Source organism: Rhineura floridana, chromosome 10, assembly GCF_030035675.1.
Source record: "Rhineura floridana isolate rRhiFlo1 chromosome 10, rRhiFlo1.hap2, whole genome shotgun sequence".
In the NCBI taxonomy this organism is placed as follows: domain Eukaryota; kingdom Metazoa; phylum Chordata; class Lepidosauria; order Squamata; family Rhineuridae; genus Rhineura; species Rhineura floridana.
The window spans coordinates 85,270,104-85,297,845 of record NC_084489.1 but is presented as its reverse complement, the minus strand read 5'-3'; the positions used below and the strand labels follow the sequence as shown (position 1 = coordinate 85,297,845).

The 27,742-nt window shown below is 44.8% G+C and overlaps 1 protein-coding gene across 4 annotated transcripts in view; it reads left to right on the top strand.

Moving 5' to 3' along the window:
* Nucleotides 1–27,742, top strand: part of GJC2 (gap junction protein gamma 2) — a 59,519-nt gene that overhangs the window by 22,386 nt on the left and 9,391 nt on the right. The window contains exon 1 of one of the 4 annotated variants that reach the window (XM_061586635.1): nucleotides 3,991–4,078. The exons of 2 other annotated variants lie outside the window; for them this stretch is intronic. The gene's annotated coding sequence lies outside the window, so the exon portion shown is untranslated. Of the gene's footprint in view, nucleotides 1–3,990; nucleotides 4,079–24,104; nucleotides 24,635–27,742 lie in introns of those variants that run through there. One more of the 4 variants, XM_061586634.1, reaches the window with a different exon arrangement.

Below are 27,742 nucleotides of genomic sequence, written 5' to 3'. Positions count from 1 at the left end.
AATCAGATGATCCCAGGGAGTCAACCCTAGGCTACAAACTGTTTTACAGTTCCAGATTTTGGCTCCTGCCTTTGGCAAATAAGCAGGCTGACCTCTGAGTAGGGATGGTGTCAGTTTCAGCTTCCTTGAGTTAACTCATTTTTCCATTCTTAAGTTTTGTCCTCATCTCCACATACCTTTTGCGAGTTAAAAACATGCATACAATTTTTTTATGCACATAAATGCAAATATAAACATTTTTGTATGCAGTTCCCCCCCTGAGGTTATGCATTTTTGCAAGCAAATTTCTCATAAGGAATGCATTTCGTATGTTATTTTTATGTCATTTTATATGTATAAATAATGTACAAATGTACAATTTTCACTTTCCAAAATAAAATATAGCCATTCCTTAAAATTTATACTTCTCTGAATTGTGCAGCGCAGTTTTCCGGCCAAGTAACATGTACAAAAATGCATATGCTAGGGAAACAAGTGCATTGTTTGGTGTTATGTGCCTTCAAGTTGATTACGACTTATGGCATCCCTATGAATCAGCGACATCCAAGAGCATCTGTCATGAACCACCCTGTTCAGATCTTGTAAGTTCAGGTCTGTGGCTTCCTTTATGGAATCAATCCGTCTCTTGTTTGGTCTTCCTCTTTTTCTACTCCCTGCTGTTTTTCCCAGCATTATTGTCTTTTCCAGTGAATCATGTCTCCTCATGATGTGTCCAAAGTAGGATAACCTCAGTTTCATCATTTTAGCTTCTAATTATAGTGTTGGTTTAATTTGTTCTTGTTATGTGCCTTCAAGTTGATTATGACTTATGGTGACCCTATGAATCAGCGACCTCCAAGAGCATCTGTCATGAACCGCCCTGTTCAGATCTTGTAAGTTCAGGTCTGTGGCTTCTTTTATGGAATCAATCCATCTCTTGTTTGGCCTTCCTCTTTTTCTACTCCTTTCTGTTTATCCCAGCATTATTCTCTTTTCTAGTGAATCATAAAATGCATATATTACTGAAAATAACATTAAAAATGGAAATTGAGGGGAAATTGCTTTGCAAAAATGTGTATTAGGCAAAATCGCATAGAAACAGTAGAAATTCACAGAAGAATTTTCATGAGAACTTTTTTTTTTCAAGTGAACTTAAGATTTGAAGAATGAGAAACTGACAGTTTTCCCTTCCCTTAACCTTGGCCTGGTGCAGTCAGAAGTTTCCAACTGCCTACTAGTTGTAGAGGATGATACTGCGTTTGCAAACAAGCAGCCTCACCTCCATCAGGTTCCTGATTCAAGCTACAAAGTCCCCAACAATCCCAGAATTTGGAGGGGAGAGCATTCCCATTCACACGGGGAGCAGTGCTGGAAGCTGTGCTAAAAACTCAGACTGTCCTCCTGCTTCTGATATAGTTGCCTCACTCTACCAACTACACTTAGGGTTGCCAGGTTCAGGGCCTGATCCTGTATCTTTAAGAGAAGAGAAAATTCAGCCAAGTGCAGGTGTTCTTGCAACACTGTAATGGGAAAAACCACAAGGTGGAATTCTCCCTTCCCTCTGCACAACTTTTAAAGATACAGAAGACCTATTAGAGGCTGGGCCTGGCAACCAAGAGTTCTTCTGTATCTTTAAAAGTTGTGCAGGGGAAAGGGAGAATTTCACCTTTTGGTTTTTCCCATTACAGTGTTGCAAGAACACCTGCACTTGGCTGAATTTTCTCTTCTCTTAAAGATACAGAATCATTCTCAGGCCCTGAGCCTGGCAACCCTACCTACGCTCTACACAGCCACCTCATTTTGCCTGCATGCTAGAGCCAGCGGTGTGCCCAGCCTTCAGTTGTAACAGGCATGTGAATGAGTGGGAGAGGGTGGACCTGGCTTGGGCACAACAGATCTCTTCCTGTCACCATTCATAGAACGTCATTCATTCATGAAAACCATGCCTAGATCATGAAGCAAGGAAAAACCAGAGTTGAATTGGGTGGAGGTTTCGTTGCCATGCTAAGGCCGATCACTGGATGTTCAGCAACTGTTTAGCTCATTTTAATCTTTGTTTTCACAGCTGCTTCTCTCTCCCCCCCCTTCGGGGCTTTTTATTACTTCTCGTTCTCTGGAATGGCTTGTTAACATTGTGGTTATATGTGCTCATATTTCTATATCAGGACCAAGCGGACGGTTCCCCCGTCGGATTCCCGTTTTGGGAGGAAAGAGGACTTGATTGAGGCCCAGTCTTACATAGGCAAGGTGCTTAAAGGGGACCATGCCACTTCAGACTGCAGCCAAATAAATAAATCGATCGATCAATCAATCAATCGATCAATCAATCAATCAATAAAAAGTTACTACTCTCCTTACATTAAAAAATTATGTTTATAAAATTATATATATAATTTATTTTAATGTTTTTGTGATTTTACTGTTTACAATTTTATTATGTACATGTTTGATTTTATTTTTGTAAGCCGCCCTGAGTGCCTTATTATAGGGTAGCAGGGCGGGATAGAAATATTTTAAATAAATAAATTATATATATATATAATTGCTGTGTTTTAACTGTTTTGAATGACAGACAGACAGACAGACAGACAGACAGACAGACAGACAGATAGATAGATAGATAGATAGATAGATAGATAGATAGATAGATAGATAGATAGATAGATAGATAGATTTGAAAGCAACAAACAGAACTTCACTCAAGCTTGCTCTGGATCCCTGTAAGGATTCCGTTAATCACCTAAAAATATATGCACGTAATTGTGATTAACAAAACAGAGGTTTTTATTGGATTACCAAAACGTTACCACCTTGGTAACAGCATTTCTATATAATTGCTGTGTTTGCTGCCCTGAGCTCCTTTGGGTGGAAGGCGAGGATAGAAATTAAATAAATAAATAAATGAGTAATAAAAACCCACAGACACAAGCACGCACCCACACACAGAGAGGCAAGCCTTGGGTCCAAGACATCTTAAGGGCCACCTGATCCCTTACATCCCTCGGGGCTCAGCTGCATGGCTTGTGTCTGCCAGGAGTTGTGCATTTGGTATCCAACTCCATGGAATTCCCGCACAGCTGAGATCAGACAGATCCCCTCCCTGTTGAACTTCAGGCTCTTGACAAAGACCTTTCTATTTCAGCAGGCAAAGGTGGCCCTCTCTGTCTGTATGCCTTCTGTGTGCCAGACCTTCCTATCTGGCCATTGGGATTTCCCCCAGGCCACTCTTTTCACTGGCTTGGCTTTGCGCCCTCCTGGACTGCGTTTGCCTGGCTGAAAAGCCTCCTTGAACTCTGATCAGGCCTCTTGCTTGTCTGGATGGAGCAGAGGGGCATGTGTGAGAGAGAGTGCGTGTAGACTACTGTGAAAAAAATGGAAACGGACTGCCTTCAAGTCAATCCTGACTTATGGTGACCCTGTGAATAGGGTTTTCATGGTAAGCTGTATTCAGAGGTGGTTTACCATTGCCTGCCTCTGAGGCTGAGAGGCAGTGACTGGCCCAAGGTCACGCAGTGAGCTTCATGGCTGTTTGGGGATTCGAACCCTGGTCTCCCAGGTCGATAGTCCAACACTCTAACCACTACACCACACTGGTTCTCATAGACTACTGTACAAAGGTAAAATTCACATTTGTTGCTCCATCCACTTTTGCCTCTGGACACACCTATCCCAGGCCTGTGGCCCCTGGAAGGTTGCCCAGGCAGGAATGTGGCCCTCATGCAGAAAACATTTCCCTAACCCCTGTTCCACACAGGCTGGCAGCAGCTCTCCAGGGTTTCAGGCAGGTGACATTCCCAGCCCTACACGGGATTGAACCTGGGGCCTTTTGGCATGCATGGGAATAATCACCAGCCCACACCTCTGAGCGGTGATGGACAAGTGCCCCCTCCCACTTGGATACATGAACAGAGCCAGCCCTCCCTGGGGGTCGTGTGGGGGGGTGTTGGAGACATTTATGTAAACACTTCCAGGAAGCCGCTGCAGCTCACTCCCTCTTGCACATCAGCCTTGTTGCCATCCAGCTGTGTGTCAACGACCTGAGCTTCTGAAGAAGAGCGCGCTCGCTCGCTCGCTCGGCCCCACCAGCTCTCTGGAGAAGGTACTGTTCTTGCAAGGCGGCGCCTTCACGGTAGAGGGATCAGTGCTGAAGGGACCTCCTTCGGGAAGGCTTCAGCAGGGAGCAAACAGGCTGAAACAACTTTCAGAAGACTATTTTCCTTTCAGTACCAGCTTAGGGACTATTACTTACGGTGGAAAAGAGAACAGTTTTGAAGAAGGTGTTTCTGCACGCTTGCTTTGGGCTGAAGCCTTCCCTCTCCTCAGTATTATTAGATAATTTTCAGTTTAATTTTTCCTTGAGGTTTGAACATTTTTATAAACCTTACTTTGGTTTCTCAAAGGTTTTAACCTGCTGACACCTCAAACTTTTAATGTTGAAGAGGAAAATCTGGATAACACATGTACATGCGTGTTTATGTATATATAATGTGCGTGTGTGCGCGCTCGTGCAGTTTCATAATATAGGGTGGTATTCAGTGCTGTCCCTACTCAGAGTAGACCTACTGGAGTTAATGGACATAACCAACTTACGTTCATTAATTTCAGTGGTCTACACTTTGAGTAGGATTTAGTTAAATACAACCCAGTGTATTGTATTTTGATGTAGTAGCATTGTGTATGAGAGAGAGAGAGCACAGACCTGTACATGTACACTGGAGGTATATGTATTATTCAACACAGAGATGTTCTCCTTTTGGAGAAGATGATCCTGATATATCTAAATGCCTCTTCCAGACAAGTTAGGAAGGTAAACTTTGCACATGTAAGTGTTCATGTGCAGGCAATGATGTGGGCAAATGCAAAATACTGGGATTTTTTTTTTATTTTACTTCTGAGAGGACCAGAGCTCCCCCAGCTTTTTAATTATAATTTGTTATTACTGCACCATCAATGCCGATGATGCCATACACTTTTACAGACCTACCAAAGTAACATGCCTCCCATGGTTTCCAGGGACCTTCCAATTTAAAATCGGAAGTAGGAAAACATAAACGGAGAGATGAAGAGAGGGAAGAATGCAGGCAAATGCCATCATCGTCATAATTCGTTCTGGGGCATTTAAACTGTGGAAAGTGGAGAAAGGAGGTGGATTTCTCTTTGATCCCACTACAGACACCATCTGCAAAGTTGACAATGGTCAAATGTAGTATTCTGTGTTTACAAACTGCCCCTGATTGCAAACATGGAGGGATTAATTATATATACAACTCAGGTGACAGGGTGTAACTTGAAGCTAACATGGTGTTACAGTTTATTGTTAATTATTCACAGATTTGGCAAGACATAAAGATCAGATATAGCAATCACATGTGTTGAAAATAACATGCACTTGCAAACAGTGATCAGTCAAGGTGCACTTTCTGCCAACTCTGTTTGGTATGCCAGCTGTAACCTCTTCTAAGGAAGCCAAACCTGGCATCTGCTACCTATGCTCAGTCTAATCACTTCCAGATTGAATTGCTGTAATGTTCTTTAGGCAGGACTACCCTTGAAGACAGTCCATAAACTTCATTTTTGATCCAGAATGTGATTGTTACAACTTTGTCCCCGGACATCACATTGGCACCAGTCCTTCTTTGTCAATTCCACTGGCTGCTAGTCTGTTTCTAGACTCAGTCCAGAGCCTTGATTTTAAAGCCTTAAATCGGGTTGGCTAATCCTCAATTCATGGGCCTAATCGCCCTCCCCCAGCATATTTTTCTGCCCCCTGAAAACCCCACTGATTTTGGTGATGGTGGCAAAAAGAAACAAAGAAACAAAGGCTACAGTGCTGAGTTAGGCAGAGCCCAGATGGAGATACAAATTGTCAGGTCCTCAGAATGATTATTTGATAAGCAGAGAGGGGCCATAATCCTCCCTCCTAATAATCCTCCCTGTAGAGATCAGTTAAGGGAGTTGTGTGCCTGTGTCTGTATTTAAAAGTGTGAGGTGGCCGCACCCACTTTTGCATCACCCACCAGTGGCACATGGCCTCCGAAGGGGGTTGACTAAGGGTACAAACAGCCCTTGGGCCAAGTCAAAAAAGGTGACTCCGCTGCCTTAAGTGGTTGGAGATCAGAATATTTTGTGGTTATGTGCCTTCAAGTTGATTACTACTTATGGTGACCCTATGAATCAGAGACCTCCAAGAGCATGTGTCATGAACCACCCTGTTCAGATCTTGTAAGTTCAGGTCTGTGGCTTCCTTGATGGAATCAATCCATCTCTTGTTTGGCCTTCCTCTTTTTCTACTCCCTGCTGTTTTTCCCAACATGACTGTCTTTTCTAGTGAATCATGTCTTCTCATTAGGTGTCCAAAGTATGATAATCTCAGTTTCATCATTTTAGCTTCTAGTGATTGTTCTGGTTTAATTTGTTCTAACACCCAAGTATTTGTGTGGTTGGAGATCAGAATATTTTAGGAACTGCATTTTTACATACAAATTTGCCCAGAAACTTCATCCAGGCATGAGGCCTTTCTCTCTGTTTCTCTACAGGCAGATGTGTGATTGGGGGGGGGGAATGTAAGGGCTAGGAACATAGGAAGCTATCTTATACAGAGTCAGGCTACTAGTCCATTTAGCTCAATATTGTCTGCACTGGGGGTGGGGAAATGGATTCAGCCGCTGGGATAAATCCTTTTCACCTCCACCTCCTTCAGGCCAAGTTTGACAGGTTGGTGGGGCTGGCCACTTGTCAATCACCTGGTGCTGTAATGCCAAAAGGTGACCCTTTTATACCCGCACTGGCAGTCAGTTTCTCATTGGGGCTTTCAAAGCACTGCACATGGAGCTATGCAAGCTCTGACAATCAGCTGATAGTTGGGGCTTGGGTGCTTTGCGGTGACTGAACCGGGGATCCTTTGCATGCAAAGCATGTGCCATGAGCCACAGCCCTTCTCCCATTAAAGGGTAGGGCCTTTTCAGTTGTGGCCCAAAGGCTGTCATCACAGCTCAGTTGTGAAGCACCTACCTTTGCACACAGAAGATTCCTGTTTGAGTCTCCAGTGGCATCTCCAGGTAGGGCTGGGACTCTTCCCCTGCCTGAAACCCTGGAGAGCCACTGCCAGTCAGTGCAGACAATACTGAGCTAGATGGACCAATGGCCTGACTCAGGATAAGGCAGCTTCCTGAGTTCCTGTGTATCTGCTTGGCTTCCTAGTCAAGCTTCTACTGCTCCTCTGCCTTCACCCTGGAACATCCGCAGAAAGCATTGGGAAGAGTCAAGGGGTGTCTCTCAATTACATTTTGGGATGGAGACAGGCAGAAACACCAGGAGTCTCTCTTGGTGTTTCTTCCCTTCTCCAAGCTGCTGCGCGAGTGAGACAAGGCTAGAGTTTCTGGTAAAGGTCTCCCAGGTGAAGTGTAGAGGAGAACTTGTGGGCCTTGTAAAAGTTCACCCAAGGGCTCCTCCAGGCTCATGTTATTCTGCAACATGACATTGGTGCATTAGCGGTGGATTCATATTGGACCGTCCACACATCATGCCTCTTCTTCTGTGATGGTTCTCCAATATTACCATCTGGAGGGACACTCTTGTACTTTAGCACAACAAAAGTGGTCCATCCCCCCGCCCAAAAAACCCCCCACATTTGTGGTATGAAAAGTTATAGATTTCAGCAGAAAGTTGCAGGATGTGCACTGATTAGAAATGAAGGCACATGTGCACCCCAAAACTGTTGCAGGACTAACTGTACTGACGGCGGGATTGTGTAGAACTGCTCTGATCCCATCATGAGCACTAGTCTTCTGGGATGAATATTCCTGGAGGGCCATCAAAAGTTTTTAAAGTTCCTTAATTCTTTGGTGGTTTGGATCAAAACTGCCAGCTTCCTTCCCTCATCCTCCAAAGCCTTCTCTGCCGTTTCCTCACTCTCCCCCCTCCAAATACCCTAACCCCCTTTTTTTTTCTTACCTGGCAATTGGAAGTGATGGTGAGAGCCATGGCGGCAAGCAGGTAAAGTGAGAGGAGGCAGGATGGGTTGTGCTGGCAGAGGCGATCTCTCCAAGCTCTACATTGGCTTCCAAACCGTGGATCTGAGTTCTTCCTGATAATTTGCAAGACCAGCAGGGAAAACTTGCCCATCTCCAGACAAGATTCTACTTCCCTTTAAGAACATAAGCTCTTAAGCAGAGCCTGCTGGATCAGGCCAATGGCCCATCTAGTCCAGCATCCTGTTCTCACAGTGGACAACCAGATGCCTCAATGGGAAGCCCACAAGGAGGACAAAACATAACGGCAGTGCTCTCCTCTCCTGCAGTTTCCAGCAACCGGTATTCAGAAGCATACTGTCCCTATCTGTGGAGGCACAGCATAGCCATCATGGCTAGTAGCCACTGATAGCCGTATCCTCCAAGAAAGTTGGCATTTGGAAATTTATTTATTTATTTATTAGATGTATATCCCGCCCTTTCTCCCAGTAGCCCAGGGCGGCAAACAAAAGCACTAAAAACACTTTAAAACATCATAAAAACAGAGCTTAAAATATATTAAAACAACCATTAAAAAGTATTAAAAGAAAACATCTTTAAAAATACTTTTTAAAAAGCTTTAAAAACATCTTTTTAAAAAAAGGCTTAGAAATATATTAAAAAGCAATTCCAACACAGACGCAGACTGGGATAAGGGCTCTAAAAGAGGAAGGTATTCAGTAGATGCCAAAAAGGTAACAGAGATGGCGCCTGTCTAATATTTAAAGGGAGGGAATTCCAAAGGGTAGGTGCTGCTACACTAAAGGTCAGCTTCCTATGTTGTATGAACGAACCTCCTGATAAGATGGTGTCTGCAGGAGGCCCTCACCTGTAGAGCGCACTGATTGACTGGGTATATAAGGGATAAGATGGTCTTTCAGGTATCCTGGTCCAAGCTGTATAGGGTTTTATACACCAAAACTAAAACCTTGAACTCAGCCCGGTAGCTAATAGGTAGCCAGAACAATTCTTTCAGCAGTGGGGTGACATGTTGGCGATACCCTACCCCAGTGAGCAGTCTTGCCACCGATTTTGCACCAGAGCAGCTTCTGGACCAACCTCAAGGGTAGCCCCACATAGAGCGCATTCCAGTAATCAACCCTGGAAGTTACCAGTTGCATGGACAACAGTGGTCAGGCTATCCTGGTCCAGAAACGGCTGCAGCTGTCTTACCAACCGAAGCTGGTAAAAGGCACTCCTAGCCACTGAGGTCACCTGGGCCTCTAGCAACCAAGATGGATCCAGGAGCACTCACAGACTACAAACCTGCTCTTTCAGAGGGAGTACGACCCCATCCAAAGCAGGAAACTGACCAATAATCCAAACTTGGGAACCACCAACCCAAAGCACCTCCATCTTGCTAGGATTCAGGCTCAGTTTATTGGTCCTCATCCAGCCCACCACCTAGTCCAGGCAGCAGTCCAGGACTTGCACGGCCTCTCTTGATTCAGATGTTACAGAGAAAAAGAGCTGGGTATCATCAGCATACTGCTGACACCTCACCCCAAATCTCCTGATGACCGCTCCCAAGGGCTTCATATAGATGTTAAACAGCATGGGGGAGAAGATGGTACCCTGCGGCACTCCACAACACAACTGCCAGGGGGGCAAAAGGCAGTCACCCAAAGCTATTCTCTGAAAATGACCCTAGAGATAGGATTGGAACCAGTCTAAAACCGTGCCTCCAATACCCATCTCACCATGTGAAATGGGAAGAAACAGTTGGAGAGACGTCTTATTCTTTCCTCCTTGAAACTGTAGTGCAAACAGAGTCTGTTGGGAGCCTCTCTCTTTCCAGAAGGCCAGTCTACTCAGCCATCCCTTGATGGAACTGAGGATGCCTGTATCAGGGGTAAGGATGGAGAGATCTGTCAGTTTTCATTCTCAGTTTCTCATTTTTCCAATGTTAAATTCAGTTCTCTACATTTCTACAGCGCTGTGGATTTTTTTTTAAAAAAATCCTCATGAAAATTCTCCATCATTTTAGTGTGAATTTCTCCAAATAAAACTCATTTTTGTAGGCAGTTTTGACAAAGGTACACATTTTTGCAAGCCGTTTCACATCATTTCATGCCTTTTTGCACAATTATTTTCACTCATGTATTCATTTTTATGCACACTGTCCCCTAATATCTGCATTTTTGTCAATGTTGTTTAGTTGGCAAACTGCATCCCACAATTCTAATAAATGTGAATTTCAAAGGATGGCTGTGTTTCGATTCTCATATTGTCTCAGAAATTGCAAATTTGATAAATTCTGCTTGAAATGCGAACTGTACCGAAATTCTCACCCATCCCTAATCAGGGGTGAGGAACCCTTTTGGGCCCAAGTGCCATATTTACCCTTGGTCAAACCCATTTGGGGGAGGGGCTCCATGCCAGTTGTGGGCATGGCCGACAGTGGGTGTGCTTTCAAGCGGCCCTTGCCTTTGACACCCGAGATGTGTATTTTCAGGACCCACCTTCCTGTGACTGTAATTTGTTTTCACTGTTTTTTCATACTGAATTTTAATTTGTTGTAACCCACCTTGCTGGTCAAGGGCAAGTTATGTAATAAATAATAACAGTAATTAGTGGGTGTGTCATGCATGCACTTGCAGCACTCTAGGGAAGGAAGGATCTTGCAGTTCTCTCTGTTTCTCATTTTGCCAATATGAAATTCGGTTCTCCACATTTCTGCAGCAATTTGCGAATGTTTATTTAAACAATCCTCATGAAAATTCTTCAGCGTTTTAGTGTGATTTTGTCCTAATAAATACATATTTTTGTATAGTTTTGACTACTGTACACGTTTTTCCAAGTAAACTCTTCTAATATAATGCATATAATCCTTTCAAAACAATTGTAACTGTCATGGTCATTTCTTTCTTTTTGGGGCCATGTAACAGTAATTGTAATTTATTCCTTTTTAAAAGTAATATTCTAAGGTCTGGAAACAGAGTATTGCAATTTCAATCATAAAAAACAACAACCAACCACCCTACGGCATTTACCATGGTGGGTTGGAAGGTGCACAGGCTGACAGCAGAAGCACCTTGCAGCTCTTTTGTCCAAATTCACCTGGAACTCCACTGGATTAATGACATGTGGGCCGGTGATGTAACCAGCAGGTGGTTCCTGAATGAGCGCCGGATTCTGTTGGCCGGTTCCTTTTCCCGCGGGAAACGTTTGGGAACTGTAGACTCAGGAATGCCCTGTTAGCACCTGGCCAGACTCCTCTCCCGCCGTACAAAGTGGGCAAGCGTGCAAAGGCCAGGGACCAGAAAGGCATCCTTCCTTTTTGCAATCCTACCTTCCAAAAAGGGTTGGCCTCCCTTTCCCACCGACGATGCTCTTGCTGCCCACATCTTTCCACGGCTTTGTTCTCTTGACGTCGCGGCTTCCTTTTCTCGGCGAATGCCCGGCGTCCTGGCCCAACAACCATGACCTCTGTCACCCACCCCTATGCACAGGTGGTGAAGAAGAGCCCGTCTCATTGGGGGGAAACTCTGAACAATGCCGGCTTGCCCTCCCTTCCCCACAGACCTCTCCTCTTTCCTTTCTGCTCCCTCTCTCTGCTACAAAAACTCTTCTCCCCTTTGAACTCCAAGCGGAGTCCTTTTGTATATGTGGAAGAGGGAGCAGCCGGCAACTCTGGGTGGACTTTGGCAAGACCCTGTCATGGGGGATTCCATTTCCTTCCATTCAGAAGGGCCTCCAGTAGCCTGGGCTCTGGCCCTACTGTATTTTTTTTTTTAAGTGCATGGAGACGGCAAAACGAAAATATCGGGAGCGTGATTACTTCCTGTTATGCAGGTTTCAGGAGCCATGACGGATGTTTCGGAGAGCCTTGCTCTAACAGCTCCCCAATGACACCACAGTTCTTAAATGAGATGTTTTATCTCAGGAAGGGGAAGCAAATAGCAAAGCAACTAATTGCGTTACGTAGCCTCTTACCAGAAGGCCTCCGACATTTTTATTCCAACTGTGCTGTTTTTGGAGAGAGAACAGACAGAAAAGGGAGGGAAACTATTTTCAAGAGTATGCCGCGGCAATCCCCAGCACCTTCCCTCATGTCCTGGTTTTGCCGCCGCTGTGCTTTGGAGAGCAGCGATGCTCTGGAAGGGAACCTAAGTAGCTGCCTTAGACTGGTCCATCTAGCTTGGTATTGTCTGCACTGACTGGCAGGAGGTCTCCAGGGTTTCGGACAAGGAATCTTTCCCAGAACTACCTGGAGATGCCAGGGATTGAAACGGGGACCTTCTGAATGCAACGCAGATGCTCTGCCACTGAGATACAGCCCTTCCCCAGGACTTAAAAAACTCCCCAACAATTGTGTCGATTGCTAACTGTATTTGCTTGACTGATTTCCTTTCCTGACCTCAGCTGAACATGTGAACCGCAGCAGTTTCCACTTCCTTTTCTGTTTTTGTCAAACTTCTCCCACATCCCTGCCCATGAGTAGCAGCACTTAGGACTGAATAACCAGAAGTGAAGCTCTGCACATAGAGACTGCTTGTGCTCCCCCCCCCAATAGAAAGTTGATGAGCACAGGGATTTTGCATTTGCTCCCTGTGTGTTTGCTGAAGTTGTAACAAAATAATTGCGAACCTGTCTGATCTATCATTGCGTGGTTCAGATGGTGGGAAGACTCCAGTGGATTCCAGGTTTGCATCTTTAAGCAGGGTAGCTGGAAAATTTTGGGGGATCACATTATAAACTATCTCACAAAAAGTCCAGCAAAGGGGTTCCTTCTCAGGCAGTATCCCATTCACGTGCTGGCCAGGCCTGTCTCTCTAAACATTCGCAGATGAAAAATTCAAAAGAAGTTTTTTTTTTCCTGGGCAAATAGCTACAGCATTGAGTAGAGCCTTAGAGCTTTTAAAGCTATGGCTCCCATGTGGATATTGCCTAGGTCAAGAGCTGAGGTTGATTCTAACACATGTAGACACACAGAGCTAAGGTAATTTTGGACCAAGAAAAAAAAAAAGGGAGTTTTACACTCTGGTCACATCCACACCATATATTTAAAGTGTGTGACTTTGTTCAAAGAATCCTGGGAACTGTAGTTTGTTAACAGTGCTGGGAATTGCAGCTTGATGGGGGTAAACTACAGTTCCCAGAATTCTTGGGGGGGAAGCCATGTGCTTTAAAAGTAGGGTGTGGATGTGACCCCCATCTAAATAAAGTAAATGTATATGTATATAGTAGCTTTCTGAGCAAAAATTATCCTGCTTCTATTAACTACAGGAAGGAGCAGAAAGCCATGAAGAATACAGAAGCTCTATCCTGCCTAGAAGTTCTGCACAGTGCCTCCAATAGATTTCAGCCGGCATTGTCCACATGTGCTTTCAAGCCTCCCAAGGGTTAGAAACTTGCTTTTTAAAAATAAAAGAGAGAGAAGCTGAGATTTTCATCATGTGGCATTCTGTCCACCTACACCCAATTGCATGCTTGCATATTTCTTCTGTCAGTAACACAGTATTTCCTTCCAGGACTCAGTCTGGAAACGTTGTTATGTAGGCATTACCGTGGATGGCCCCGTACCAGGAAGCTTTTGTGCAGAGACTCTGGCCGCTTATCTCTTATCAGAGAACCAAAAGTGCTCCGTCTGACAGCATCCCAAGTGCCTTAAGAAATCCCTGCCCGTGAAATGAACTGAGAAGCACATTCTCTTTTTAGGTCTGTTGGCCGGCTCCAAGAGGCACAACCCTTGTGGTTCTCCCCCCGAGCTCCCACAGAGCAGCAAAAGAAACACAAATTAGTGGAGGGCGGCTGTGTCAAGCGGCGTCAACCTTTCCTGTGATGGCTTGGGTGCATTTTGCCAGCGATCGGCTTTGCACGCAACAACCCCAAGGGTGGTGATGGCAGCGTCAGATCTGTTTCCTGGGGCTTTTATATCAGCAAATGTTTGGGGAGAACAAGCTGGTCCTTTCTGTCCTTGTCTTAGGAATGAGTCCTGATTGCCCAGGGGGAAAACCTCATGAAAAACAAGCCAAAACATGGAGAGCCAAAGTCAGCTTCCTAAGAGATTTCTTTGTACTTGAGTTCAGCGTGAAAGTCACAGAGTCACAAGAGTTGGCAGAAAGGCTCTGACTTCCTGAAACTCAAGGGGTGGAGCCTCAGAGGGTAGTGTCTAGGGCCCAAGGTGCACTGCCCATTTAAAGTAGTATCACACCACCTTCAATAGTCATGGCTTCCCCCAGAGAATCCTGGGAAGTGTAGTTTGTTGAGGGTGCTGCTGAGAGTTGTCAGGCGACCCCTGTTCCCGGCACAGAGGTACAATTCCCTGGGAAGAGGGATTGATTGTTAAACCACTCTGGTTGTTAAACTGTCAGTATGTTGCAGGAAGGATTCAAGTGCATACTGAGAAATTTAGGTTTGTGCAATTAAACTGGATTAAGTGGCACAGCAAACCCACTTTTTTTTTTAAAAAAAAGGATGCACGGAGTTTATGTCGTTAGGAAAGTGACGGGGAAAATGGCGGATGAAGGAATGTTTCATGGAAAGACATATAAACACCCCACAAGCAACTCAGGAGGAATGCTAATTGTCGTATAACCTTCCCAACAACAAATCAGAACAATATTCATTAAAGATCCACCGGATATAATCTAACCTTCGCCTAAGCTTGGTGCAAGCAAATCAGGATGAATGCTCAGTAAATGAGTAATCTGGAGCAAACCTAATTGGGAAAAAAACCCTCTTTGGGATAACTTAGATGGGAAATTGGCTTGCCTTCTGTGGTATGTAAAATGTAAATATACATCTGTACATATAAATTAGCATATGGAAAAATTTGCAAATGTGTGTGTACGGACTCACGCCCAAAATCTTGTACTTAACAATGCCTCTGATCTTAAACATAACTGCCTACCGCCGCAGCCTGGTCCCAACAGGATGTAATCATTTCTGCCTTCTAATGGCACTCATTCCTGGGATCATATTGCAATGGCTTGTGTTCATAGCCAACCCTGCTTTAGTTCAGACCTCTCTTCACCGTCCTTCACTCCACAAACTTCCCTTAAAAAAATGTATCTCCCAAACATTCCTGTTTCTTGGCCTCACATTGTTTCACATCACTCAGACAAAGCTCTTACTGTGTTCTGTGTTGCACTGTGTTGAGCTGGCATTGTGGCACGGAATGCTCAGTTTGCAGTCCGAGTTCTGTGAGGAAAGGGAAAGTTGTCAGTTTGGGATTAAAACCTCACACTGGGCAGGCTGTGAACTGGGAAAACATTGGAATGTAGGGAAAACATGGAAGAGAGAGAATCAAGGAGCCTGAGTGCATAGTAGGCAACGAACGGAGAAAAAGAAACTGGAAAGAAGAGCAAAGGGCAGAGGAGACAGGGAATTGAGGTGAGGAGGAGGGCTAACCAGAAAGGGAAATCTGTAGAAACTTCATAACATTTTAAAACTTGAAATAGGCTACTAAGCTGGCAGGAATTGCTCAGTCTTTCATTTTTCTACTTTTTGGAACTTTTGCCAAGCCCTTAAGTACAACAAATTTGCACTGTAGCCAGATGTCAGTCATACAAAATGAAGAATCCAGCTGGTGTTGGAGAGGGGGACACCAGTAGGTTGTTGCTACTTAACAAGCGGAGATAGATCTGATATCCTCGGGAGAATCTGACCCTGTTTCCCATTCTCAGAGCTGTTGTCCTACCGGGTGAAGATTTCTTGTCTTAAACTCTTGCTGACAGCTTAACGTTCTGTATTTAATTAGTGTTTATCTGAGCTTCTCCTTGAAATGCATGGTTAGCTGCCTGCCAGACCAAATATTTGTCCAGTGTTTATGGCTTCCCTTCTATTTTACATTGCTCCATATACAAATACCTGAAATGTTATAATTTTGCAGTCCATATTCAGTTCGTGTAACAAACTTTGTTCAAAGTTGTTTTGTGTGTCCAGCCATTTTTGCATGCTGGCAAAAGCTTCCCAGAAAGTACTTAGACTCTTGGCTGAGCGCTCCCAAAATTCTGATAGCAGGACACCCTTTAAAAAATAAAATTGGAGGTATGCGTCACACTTATACCCCAATAGGTTTAATTTGAGAGAGAATTTCCCACTCTTGGAGGAACTTATTTGCCGTCTCTCTGTATGAATCACTGTCCAATATGTCTTCTGATTAGAAGGATGTGAACCCAGATCAGGGTCTCAGGCAGAAATATAATAGGCAGCCTCTTTGGAGAGCTTGGAATTCTATGGATTGATCCTCCAACTGGACTATAGACAGAGGAAAATTACCTGTCCCCAGCAGGTAATTACAAGACTGAGGCTAACAAGTTCCATTGCACCCCATAAATGGAAAAAGGTATCCTCTGATGTCAGATGGGAAATCCCATGCTGCGTTCAGGTCCCACATTCAAGGTGCAGGGAACACACATTGTGGAGGGAATTTCTCAGAAGCTTTAAAGAAGGGGTTGAGAACTAGATCTGGCCAGTGGGCTGGATCCTTATCTCCAGGACCGGCACCAAAGGACGGCCAGGTTGGGCCCTGGCCGAAGGCCCCTGTGGCCCAGAGGGGCCCTTGAAGTCCCTCAGGGTGGGAAAATAGCGCTCCCCTTCTGCGATCCACAGCAGGGTTCCTGCCGCGGATTGCAGGGAGGGAGATTCCAGGCCCATTCACTTGTTCACCTACCTCTCTCTACTGTCTTTGCTGTTGCACACACAGGGCTACCATCAACTAACATGGCAGAGGAAGCTTCTTTAAGGGGCTGATGCCCCTACTGCCATCTTGGTTGATGGCAGGCATGTGTGCACACATAGCGTACTGCATATGCGTGCCATCAACCAAGATGGCGGCAGGGTCATCAGCCCCTTAGAGAAGCCTCACCGTCATGGTTGATGGCAGCCCTGCGTGTGCAGCATGCAAAGACAGGAGAGAGGTAGGTGGAACAGGCACGAGCCATGCGCCCGGGACAGGCTGGTGCCCAAGGGCCCAGTCATGCCTGGCGCCGGCCCTGCTTATCTCCATCACTCCCTGCGGAACAAGTTTTGACAGGTGGGCGGGGCTGCCAACTTGTCAGTCACCTGAAAGTTCAGACTAAAACCCAGAGCGAATTCCACTGGTCCACTGACATAAAAGCCACCAGCCACCACTGAGTGGGCTGTACCATAGAGTTTCAGCTGGTGCGGTGTTGTCACCCATGACTGGATTGTTACCCAACCATAACTTTTTTTTTTTAAATTTTGGGGTTATTGCTGTCTTTTCAAAAGAAGGATGCATTGAGAAGGGGGTTGGATTTGATGACCTTATAGGCCCCTTCCAACTCTGCTATGATTCTATGATTCTATGGAATCTGTATACAAATGACTGCTTCTAAGTGAGTTAGCAGTGATATGATCAAGACATGTCTGGGTCTAGAAGACTGTTCGGAAACTTCAGCTGGTGCAACGAGCTGCAGCCAGAATGCTAACTGGGGCTGGTTACAGGGATCATACAACTCCCTTGTTACAACAGCTCCACTGACTGCCAGTCTGTTTCCGGACAAAGTTCAAAGTGCTGGTTATGACCTATAAAGCTCTGTACGGCTTAGGTCCAGGCTATCTTTCAGACCATATCTCCCTATACGAACCTGCCCGGGCCCTGAGATCTTCAGGAGAGGCCCTTCTCTCAGTCCCAACACCTTCACAAGCTAGACTGGTGGGGACGCGAGATAGGGCCTTTTCGGTGGCGGCCCCTAGGTTGTAGAACTCCCTTCCTAGGGAGGTAAGAATGGCCTCCTCTGTGCAGTCCTTCCGTCGGCAGGTAAAGACTTTTCTCTTCCTACAGGCTTTGGGACCTGAAGGTCTTAAGGACAGGGCTTGAAGTGAGTGCTGTACTGTCATTGTTTTATCTGGATGGCTATTTAAACTGAGTTTGCAGTATTTTAAATGTTGTTAAATGGTTTTAATATTTCAGTAGTTTAATTATATTTTAATGCAGATTTTTGTATGTTCTTAATTATGTGTACTTTTTATCTGGAAGCCTCCTTGAGTTCCAGTTTGGAAAAAGGGTGGGGTATAAATAATAATAATAATAATAATAATAATAATAATAATAATAGGAGGCCATCTTGACCGTGCCGTGTTGTTTAGAGGCTTTCGTTTGGGCCAACATTTAATTCTGCTGGCCAGTTATTTTTACTGTTATTGGGATTATGTTTTTGTGTTTTTGTTGAGCCTTATTACGAATTATAAGGGTATTGTTTCAATTTATTGTATATTTCTTAATAAGATGTTTTCTTTCACTAATTGTTTGACTATTTGAATTTTTGTTTTTCAACAGTGAATTATGTGACTTCTTCCTTGTTGCGAGCAGTCTTGAGCATAGATTACTATGGAAAGGGGGCATACAAGTAAACCGTGATGATGGAACCATGACGAGCGGTTTGATGGGCCCCTCAGCAAAGTGCAGCCTTGTCTAGCAGCAGTAGCAGGCGGCCTATGAGCTACCACTTTAAATTTCCCATAGTGCCCAGAGTGTGTGTGTGTGGGGGGGGCATTTGAATTTCCCAAAATGCCCTGGAGCAATGCTACATTGGAGGTATTGTGGGTAGTTAAAAATGGTGGCTTGCAGACTCCCCCCACCCCAGCACAGCGGACTTAGAGGCAGATGTCAGTGCTGGTGCATCCTGCTGGGTCGCTAGGGCACTGGCAACTGCCCAAGTGTGCCGGGTGCTGTTGCTGCGCCTGGATAGAGGCCTTGTGTCCCACTATGTACCTATTTTAAGCTTTGTCCCACTAGCATCTCCAGTCAAACAGGCCTTGCAGGTTTTTCAAGCACTTCAAGAATTTTTTTGTAAGAGACTGTTGTAGGACGATGTGCATACTATTCTAATACCACTTTCAGCTCTTGGGGAATGGGGCTGGGATCTTCACATCTTTCTCCAGCGTGGCGTGAGCTAGGAAGAAGGATAGAAAAAACAGGCCCATTTCTAGACAACCAGTTTATATTGGTTTCATACCAGTTTTAACCACCATGGCTGTCCCCAAAGAATCCTAGGGGTTGAGAGTTGTTGGGGGGGGGTTCCCATTCCTCTCACAGAGCTACACTTTCCAGAGTTCCCTTGGAAGAGGAATTGATTATTGAACCATGCTGGGAATTGTATCCTGTGAAGGGAACAGGGGTCTCCTAACAACTCTCAGCACTCTTCACATACTAGAGTTCCCAGGATTCTTTAGGGGAACCCATGACTGTTTAAAGTGGTATGATACTGCTTTAAATGTATAGTGCAGATGGGGCCAGAGTTATACTAGAATGACCAAAATATAAGGAGCATGGACCACTAGTGCAGCCTCCAATGAAATAACAGGGAGCTCCGTGCAAGCCCAGAGCTTTTATGCCGCTCCCTTTCATTTTCAGGGGAGCTTGCGCACAGAGGTTTCCCTTGGATTCTTCCTAAGGAATTTGGGGGATGTAAGCATTCCAACATTGCATGCCCTGTCAGTGTTATGTTCTGTTAATTTAAAATAATAATAAAAAAACACTCTGCATGTGTCTGTACTGAACAGAGATCAAGTCAGCTTTGTGTTGGGAGAGGGAAGCGGCCCCAAGACAGTAGCTGCTGGGAAGAGGAGAATTCAGGAAATGCAGGAAGTTATTTAAGGAGGAGAATGCCCTTCTCCTAAGCACATGTTTATGTCTGAAAAATATCTTGTTTAAAAAACATTTTAGAACTCTGCAGTGATGATGATGACCTTGACGAAAGGGCTGTCGCCGCAAACTGCAATCCAGCAGCTGCAGGAGAGAGTCTCTGCCTGGCAACTAATAGAAATATTTTTCCAGCCTTAGATGCTGCTCATTAAGAACTTCAGAAGAGCCTGGCTGCTGGATCAAGCCAGTAGCCCATCTAGTCCAGCATTCTGTTCTCATAGCGGCCAGCCAGATGCCCAGATGGGAAGCCTGCAAGCAGGACCTGAGTGCCACCGCACTCCGCCCACTTCTGCTTCCCAGCGACTCCTATTCAGGGGCATACTGTCTCTGACAGTGGAGGGAAAGCATAGCCATCAGCAGGGCTGTGGAGCTGAAGTCGGAGTCGTGGAGTCGGAGTCGGAAGCAATTTTGGGTGGAGTCGGTAGAAATGTACCAACTCCGACTCTGACTTCAAAATAAATTTTGATTGACAATTTTTTTAAAATATAAACTCACAATGTCAGAGAAGCTTCCCATGAAGTCAGCCGTAGTTGAGCATTTCACCATAACTCAAGATGGAAAACATTTTGTGTGTCAGTGTATGACACAGGACCCAGATGAAGACAAATGCTGTGATTCCAAGATAAGCACATATTCAGGCAGCGATAAAAATGCTCCTACGAGAGCTTCCAATTTAAAAAGACATTTACAGCACTTTCCAGGGCTGTGGAGTCGGAGTCAGAAGCAATTTTGGGTGGAGTCAGAGTCGGAGTCAGACAGTAGAAAAATAGAGGAGGCTGAGTCAGAGTCAGAGTTGAAGGATTGGCGTACCAACTCCACAGCCCTGGCCATCAGGGTTAATAGCCAGCCCGTTCATTGATAGCCTTCATTTCTGCAAGGGAGCTGGGTCTCTCAAAGAGAGAATCTGGAGCTTCCTCCAAGTTGCTTCTCACATGCTGTTTCATGCTTAGGAGCAGTGACTCACGTGCCACGTTAACGATCACATTCGCCATGTGTCACATTTGAGAACCCAAACGTTTTCCAATCACTGCTTCTGTGGGTTTTATTTCACTGCCACTGGATGTTGTGAGGGACTGGAGCTTAGGGTAGAAACACACTTGCAGTTTCGCTGGCTTCAGTGTCCCTCCACCTCCATTTCCATAACTTGGGGAGACATGACGGCAGGCAAACTTTGCTACCTGAATGGGTGGTATTCAGTGTTAGTCCTACTCAGAATAGACTCATTGAAGTTAACAGACATGAATAACTTAGATTCATTCATTCCAGTGCATCTATACACTGAGGAGGATGTAGCTGAATATAACCCAGAGCTGGACTAGATGAGCCTCAAACTGATCCAGCTGTTCTTAGCATCTTTGCATCACAGAGATTTATTGTGTGCCTCTTCTGAGACTGAGGGGAGATATGATCGCACTCTGCAAGTACATGAAAGGTTGTCACATAGAGGAGGGCCGGGATCTCGATCGTCCCAGAGTGCAGGACATGAAATAATGGGCTCAAGCTGCAGGAAGCCAGATTTCGACTGAACATCAGGTAAAACTTCCTAACTGTTAGAGCCATACGACAATGGAACCAATTACCTAGAGAGGTAGTGGGCTCTCCGACACTGGAGGCATTCAAGAGGCAGCTGGACAGCCATCTGTCGGGAATGCTTTGATTTGGATTCCTGCATTGAGCAGGGGGTTGGACTTGATGGCCTTATAGGCCCCTTCCAACTCTACTATTCTATGATGATATCAGTACTACAGCGTGGAAGCTCTCTCTCTCTCTCTCTCTCTCTCTTCCTCCCTCCATCCCTGAGGCTTGCAGCTTTTTATCTTCCTATCTATAAGTATTATAACCATTGGTTGAAACAATAACATTTTGTCCTTACACTCTTCCTAACTGTCCAGCCTAACATCCTGCTGTGTCCCCACCTAAACACTTTTGCCTCTATTCTTGTCTTTTTTGTTATGGTCTTTGTCGTTGAGGCTTCCTCCCTTCCGTGCATTTATTCTCTCCTCTGTAAACTTGCACCAGATTCTCCATCTCCCTTGCTTTGCTTCCTGGGATGACACTTCTGTCTCTCTTTAAATCCAAACATGGCATATCTCCTGGAGATTGTAGTAGATTCTGGATTCAGTCCACCAAGTTGATTTCAACCTTTTAGTATGGAAGTCTTTCATTTTTAGACATTTTAGAGAAAATGTCTAGAGTTCTTTTGCTGCTGAAAATCAGACCGGCACCAGAGCCTAAAGGTGTGTAAAGGTATCCCCGCACTTGTAGTGCGAGTCGTTCCAACTCTTAGGGTGACATCTTGCAACGTTTACTAGGCGGACCATATATATGGGGTGGGATTGCCAGTTCCGTCCCCGGCCTTTCTTTACCCCCCAGCATGTGCCGGGGACTCATTTTACCGACCACGGATGGATGGAAGGCTGAGTGGACCTCGACCCCTTCTACCGGAGATTCGACTTCCTTCTTCCGTTGGAATCGAACTCCGGCCGTGAGCAGAGCTTCGGCTGTGTTACCGCCGCTTACCACTCTGCGCCACGGAGGGTGTGTATTAAAACATGCACACATCCAACTGTAGGGTGGTTACTTAGGCATAGAGATGGAAAAATCTGTCAATTTTGGCTCTCTCCGTTTTTCATTTGCCCAGTCTTCAATTTAGTTCTCCACATTTCTGCAGCAATTTGTAAATTTTTATTTTAAAAATCCTGATGAATATTCTCCAGCATTTTAGTGTGATTTTATCCTAATACATTTTTGTAGGCAGTTTTATTTATTTATTTATTATTTGATTTATATCCTGCCCTTCCTCCCAGCAGTTTTGAGTAACATACACATTTTTGCAAGCAATTTCTTGTCATATAATGTATTTTTGTATGTTATTTTCACTCATATATTCATTTTATGCACACATTCCCCTAACATATGCATTTTTATCAACATTGGCCGGCAAACTGCATTGCAAAATGCAAATAAGTGCAAATTTCGAAGGATGGCTGTGCATCAGTTCTCATATTGTTTTGGAAAGTGTTAGTCTTTTGTACTGGGTTTTTATGACACTTGGATCTTTACAAGGGAATAGGCGCCCTGGTGGGAGGAAGGGTGGGATATAAATCAAATAATAAATAAATAAATAGTTTTTATTGTCTCTTTGTTTTAATGTCGTGTTTTACTGTATGATGCCTGGATAACGTATTTTTAAGGTGTATTATAAATTCAAACAATAAACAAATGCATACAAATGCAGTCCTTATACACTTACCCAGGAGTAAGTCTCATTGACCTCAGTTGGATTTACTTCTGAGCAGACATGCATCGGATTGTGTTGTTAGAGCCTCAAGAGGGAGGAGCTGTAGTTCAGCGATAGAGTGCATGATTTGTGCAGAGGAGGTCCCAGGTTTAACCCCTAACATCTTCAGTTAAAAGGATCTGGGATCAATGAGGAGAAAGACCTCTCTCTGAGACCCTGGAGAGCTGCTACCAGTCAGAGTTGGCAATAATGGAGTAGATGGACAGATAATTGACCTGGTATAAGGCAGCTTCCTGTAACCTGCTGCCCTCCAGATGGTGTTTGACTCCAACACCTATCAGTCCCTAGCGGATGATTGAGGTCATCCAACATCTGGAGGTCGCCAGCTTGCGGAAGGTTCCAGTAGATAGATAGACACCCCTTTTCTCTATCATCCTACCCCAACACAAGGCAAAGTGTTGAAACATTTCCCCCTGATTGCACAACCCAACGTGAATGCAACCCATTGCAAATCAATGCATTTTGTTTATTTGCAGCCAAAGCAAAGTGAGTCTTAAGAGTCTTAAAAGCCCTCCATGTGTCAATTTAGGTTGTATTTCTTTTTCTGTATGTTTACCTCGTGATGGAGAAAGGGTGTGGCATCTTCCCTGTCATTATTTTATATGTCTTTTTCTATTCCTATGGACCCTGTATTAGCCACACACAGCCATCCTTCAAAATTCACACTTATTGGAGTTTTGCCATGCAGTTCTCCAACCAATGTTCACAAAAATGAATATATTGGTGAAAGTAATGTACAAAAATGCAGTATATTAGGAGGAATTGCTTGCAAAAATGTGCATTAGTCAAAACTGCATACAAAAACGTGTTTAGGAGGAGAGATTTGCACTCACATGCTGAAGGTTTTTCATGAGGATTTTTTTAAATTGCAAATTGCTGCAGAAATGTGGGGAACTGAATTTAAGAGTGGAAACATAAGATACTCAGAAAACCAAAATTGACAGATCCTTCTATCCCTAGTTGAAGCTGCTTCCTCTCTTTTTGTGTGGACGCATTCATCCCTCCCACCCTGAAATTGCTGACAGTTTCCCAGCATTTAAGTCCAGAAATGCCTTTGCTGCGTCCTTAGGGCGCCTAGTCTTTCTTTTCTCCCAAAGACTTCCACCCGCCGCATCCCTGGCCATGTGCTTCCCAGATGTTTCTCATTAGTCATGCTTTCCGTCTTCCGAATCCGTTGCTGATGCCCCAAACTGGTGCTCTTAACTTTCACCCAATGAGGGGAAAGCAAAATACAGCAAAGTTAACCAGAAGGATTTTCAGGAAGGTTTTAGAGTGGGGTCTTTTCTCTTTTTTTGTTTTTAAAATCCCTGCTTATTCAGCCCTTTCCAGAACAGGATGCCTTCAAAGAACTCAGTAAGAGCAAATGCTGTGATTCCTTCCTGTACATTTTAATGAAACCTTTGTTCGAATGCTCCCCCCCCCCACAAAGGAAAACGTGGCTTTTGCTCTTAGCTGATACCCTGAGGGTGTTTTGTTTGTTCATTTGTTTGTCTTTTGGGGGGGATATGGGTGCTTCGTTGTCAGAAAGGCGGAGTCCGGCAGGATGTGCTTAAAAGTTTGCCAAAAAGTCTCCTTCTCAAGCCGGTGGGGTGTTCGTTTTGCGAGACATCCTTTTGATGGGGAGAGAGATTACCTTCTGCCCTCCTGAAGAGTGAGCAGTTGTGGAAAACGTTCCTTGGGGAGTGTTTGGATGGCAAGGGAGCCCAGAGCCAGGAACATCATGTCTCTGTGAGTAGCTTATTCATATCAATTTCTCCATATTTTGGAATCCTGGGGTACAATGCGTGGTTTGGAATTGAATCAGAGGAAACGTGTCTTGGGGGAATGCTCATTGGGGGCATGGGGATGTGATTTAAACAAGAAATACTATCAGGTCACCATATATTAGTTCTCCTTTCAAATCCCTTCTTAAAATCCGCCTTTCCTGGGGAGTCTTTTTAGCTTAGCTCCTTAATCCTCACCATACATGCATTTTCCCTAAGCTACTTACCCATCTTCCTCCCTCCTTTTCTTTTCCCCATTGACTTTACAACAAATTCTTTCCATTATGCCCCAACCGCTAGAGCACATGAAATGGGGTGGAAGATAGAGACCTCAACTGTGGCACTGATGCAGTCCAAGAAACAGGCTGTTGCCTTTCAGCACTCAGGCCACAACATTACATGGTTCTTAGGGCAGAGTTTCCCAAACGATTTGAAATCGAGCCCTCCCCCCCAAATTTACAGGACAATCATATTTACTTTTCAGTATGCCTAACTGTGAAGTCGCTTCCAGATAACCTGTTTGTTGAGCACTCATCCTGGTTTGTTTGCAGGGAAGTTGGATGGCATCGGCTGTTTATTGAGCATTCATTTTGATTTGTTTGTGGGTAGGTCAGACAACATTACGTCAAGCGAGTGTTGTCTCACACTTTCCAGTGCTTCCCCGCCCCCCCGTCACTCCTTATCGCTTTTTCTGAGAAGCTGGTTTGTTCTGCAACAGCCCCCAAATGACGTGAATTGTGCAACCTGAATTTGCTGGTATGTGACTGAAGCCCACCCAAAAGTGACAGTCTCAAAGCACCCTGAGTTTAATGGGACTTCCTAGTAAGTAGGGCTAGGACTGTAGTCATACTACAAAGGCCCCCCTCAAAAAAGGAGTCTTCTTGCACACATTAAAGAGTAACAAATGGGTGACAGTGCAAGTGTCTGCATTCTTGGACTCCTGAAAGTTTATCCCATAATCTGTCGGTTTTGAATGTGCTATAGGACCCCTCTATTGGTTTTGCTGCAACAGACTAAAAGTCTTACTGACACACGTACACTTTGGCCTTTCAACCAAGCACTAGCAAATTGGGATGGGGGAGAAATTCAATTCAGTTTTCATTTCAAGCCGAATCTATCAAATTTGCAGTTTCTGAAACAATATGAGAACTGAAACACAGCCATCCTTCAAAATTTGCACTTAATTGAATTTTGCAACGCAGTTCCCCAGCCAAACATTTTAAAAATTGTGTATGTTAGGGGGAAATGTGCATAACAATGAATATGCGAGTGAAAAAAACATGCAAAAATGCATTGTATGACAAGAAATTGCTTGCAGAAATATGTACATTAGTCGAAACTGCATACAAAAATGTGTATTAGGAGAAATTTGCACTAAAATGCTGGAGGATTTTCATGAGGGTTATTTTTAAAAAATGCAACTTGCTGAAGAAGTATGGAGAACTGAGTTTAAGATTGGAAAAATGAGAAATGGGCAGAAGTGAAACGGACAGAGCTTTCCATTGCAATTGACAACTTTGCACTGGAGCTTCTGCCAAGCAGCTGTTTGGAGCTGCAGGAGAAGATTTATAAATTGGAGCAAAGGTGTGCTCAAGATCAGTGTTTCTAGAAGCCCCCCCTCCTTTTCATTGCTTTCTTAACCAGCTCCGGTCTCACTGTCTCGCCAGCTGAGTTCAGCTTGAAAAGGATTAGGGAAAAGCTGGCATGGAAACATCCCAGTTAGCAACACCTGCTCACCTGCTTTCTTTGGGGGAAGGCTATAGCTGAGTGGAAGAGCATCTGCTTTGCATGCAGAAGATCCCAGGTTCAATCCCCGGCATCTCCAGGTAGGGCCTGAAAATCCTGGAGAGCTGCTGCCAGTCAGTGTAGTCAGTATTGAGCTAGATGGACCAAATGGTCTGCTTCAATATAAGGCAGCTGCCTATGGTGGTGGTGGTGATGAAGAAGCCTTCTAGGGAGACAGACAGGCTCTGGGGGTGTAAGGAAGTAAGTAACAGGACCAAGTCCCTCCATCCGTTCTCAGTCCATCTCTTACAAACCAAGTTCCTCCCCAGAGTATCCTGCCAGCGCTCACTGTCCCTGTGGGGAATCTTGTCTCCCCTCCCCAAGGGACTTTCCTAGACATTCAAATCATGGTCCTACCATTTTTGGCCTTTGGGAGAACTGTCCTGCGAGTCCTGGTTCAAAGACAGTGTCATAACATGCAGCTTTTGTATAACCTTTGGGTATTTCTGCATGTGTACAGAAGGGCAGTCTTGCACAAGGGAGGGACAGTTTTGGTGTAGGGTGATGATGTTTGCACTGCTGTTCAACCCCCCTCTAGAGAGAAGGGAGCTGATATCTGGCTTCCAGTGCAGAAGAAAGGCAGTGGGTACCTGGGAACTGAAACTTGGAGAGTTCTTGGCAGTTTCACCTTGGAAGCCAGTTTATCTAAAGCAGGGACCGGGAGCTTCTGTCAGCCCAAGAGCCGCATTCCCTTCTGAGCGACCGTCCAGGGGCCACATGCAGATAGGGCCAGATGCAAACGTCAGCAAAGCAACAAATGTAAACTTTGCCTCTGTACAGTAGGCTAGTTTCTGCACACACACCTCTCTTATCCTCCATTCAGACAAGCAAGAGGTGTTCTCAGAGCTCAAGGACACAATCCAGCCAGGCAAAAGCATTCAAGGAGGGGGGAAAGCAAGGTGAGTGAGGGGTGTGGCCTCTGAAGAAGGGGTGTGGCTTCAGAGTTCCAAGGGCCAAATAGTGATGCCTGGAGGTTCCCGATCCTGAATCTAAAGCCTCCTTGCAGTGGCCACACACACACACACACATACACTGTTGCATGTCCCCACATAGTCGTGATGTGTACGTACATATTGTAACTATGTGAGAGCAATATATCAAACACATAGGATTTGCCCACCCACTCTGTACCTTCCCTCTTTGCAGGGTGTTGGATGAATGAGAAGCATCCATCCTGATGATGCTGGGCAGGTGTAGCTGATACATACAAGCACTATAACCATGTGGGCCAAAGCGGCTTCCACACCGCTCTGTGCATGCGTGTGCATGTGACGGTGGCAAAAGTGTG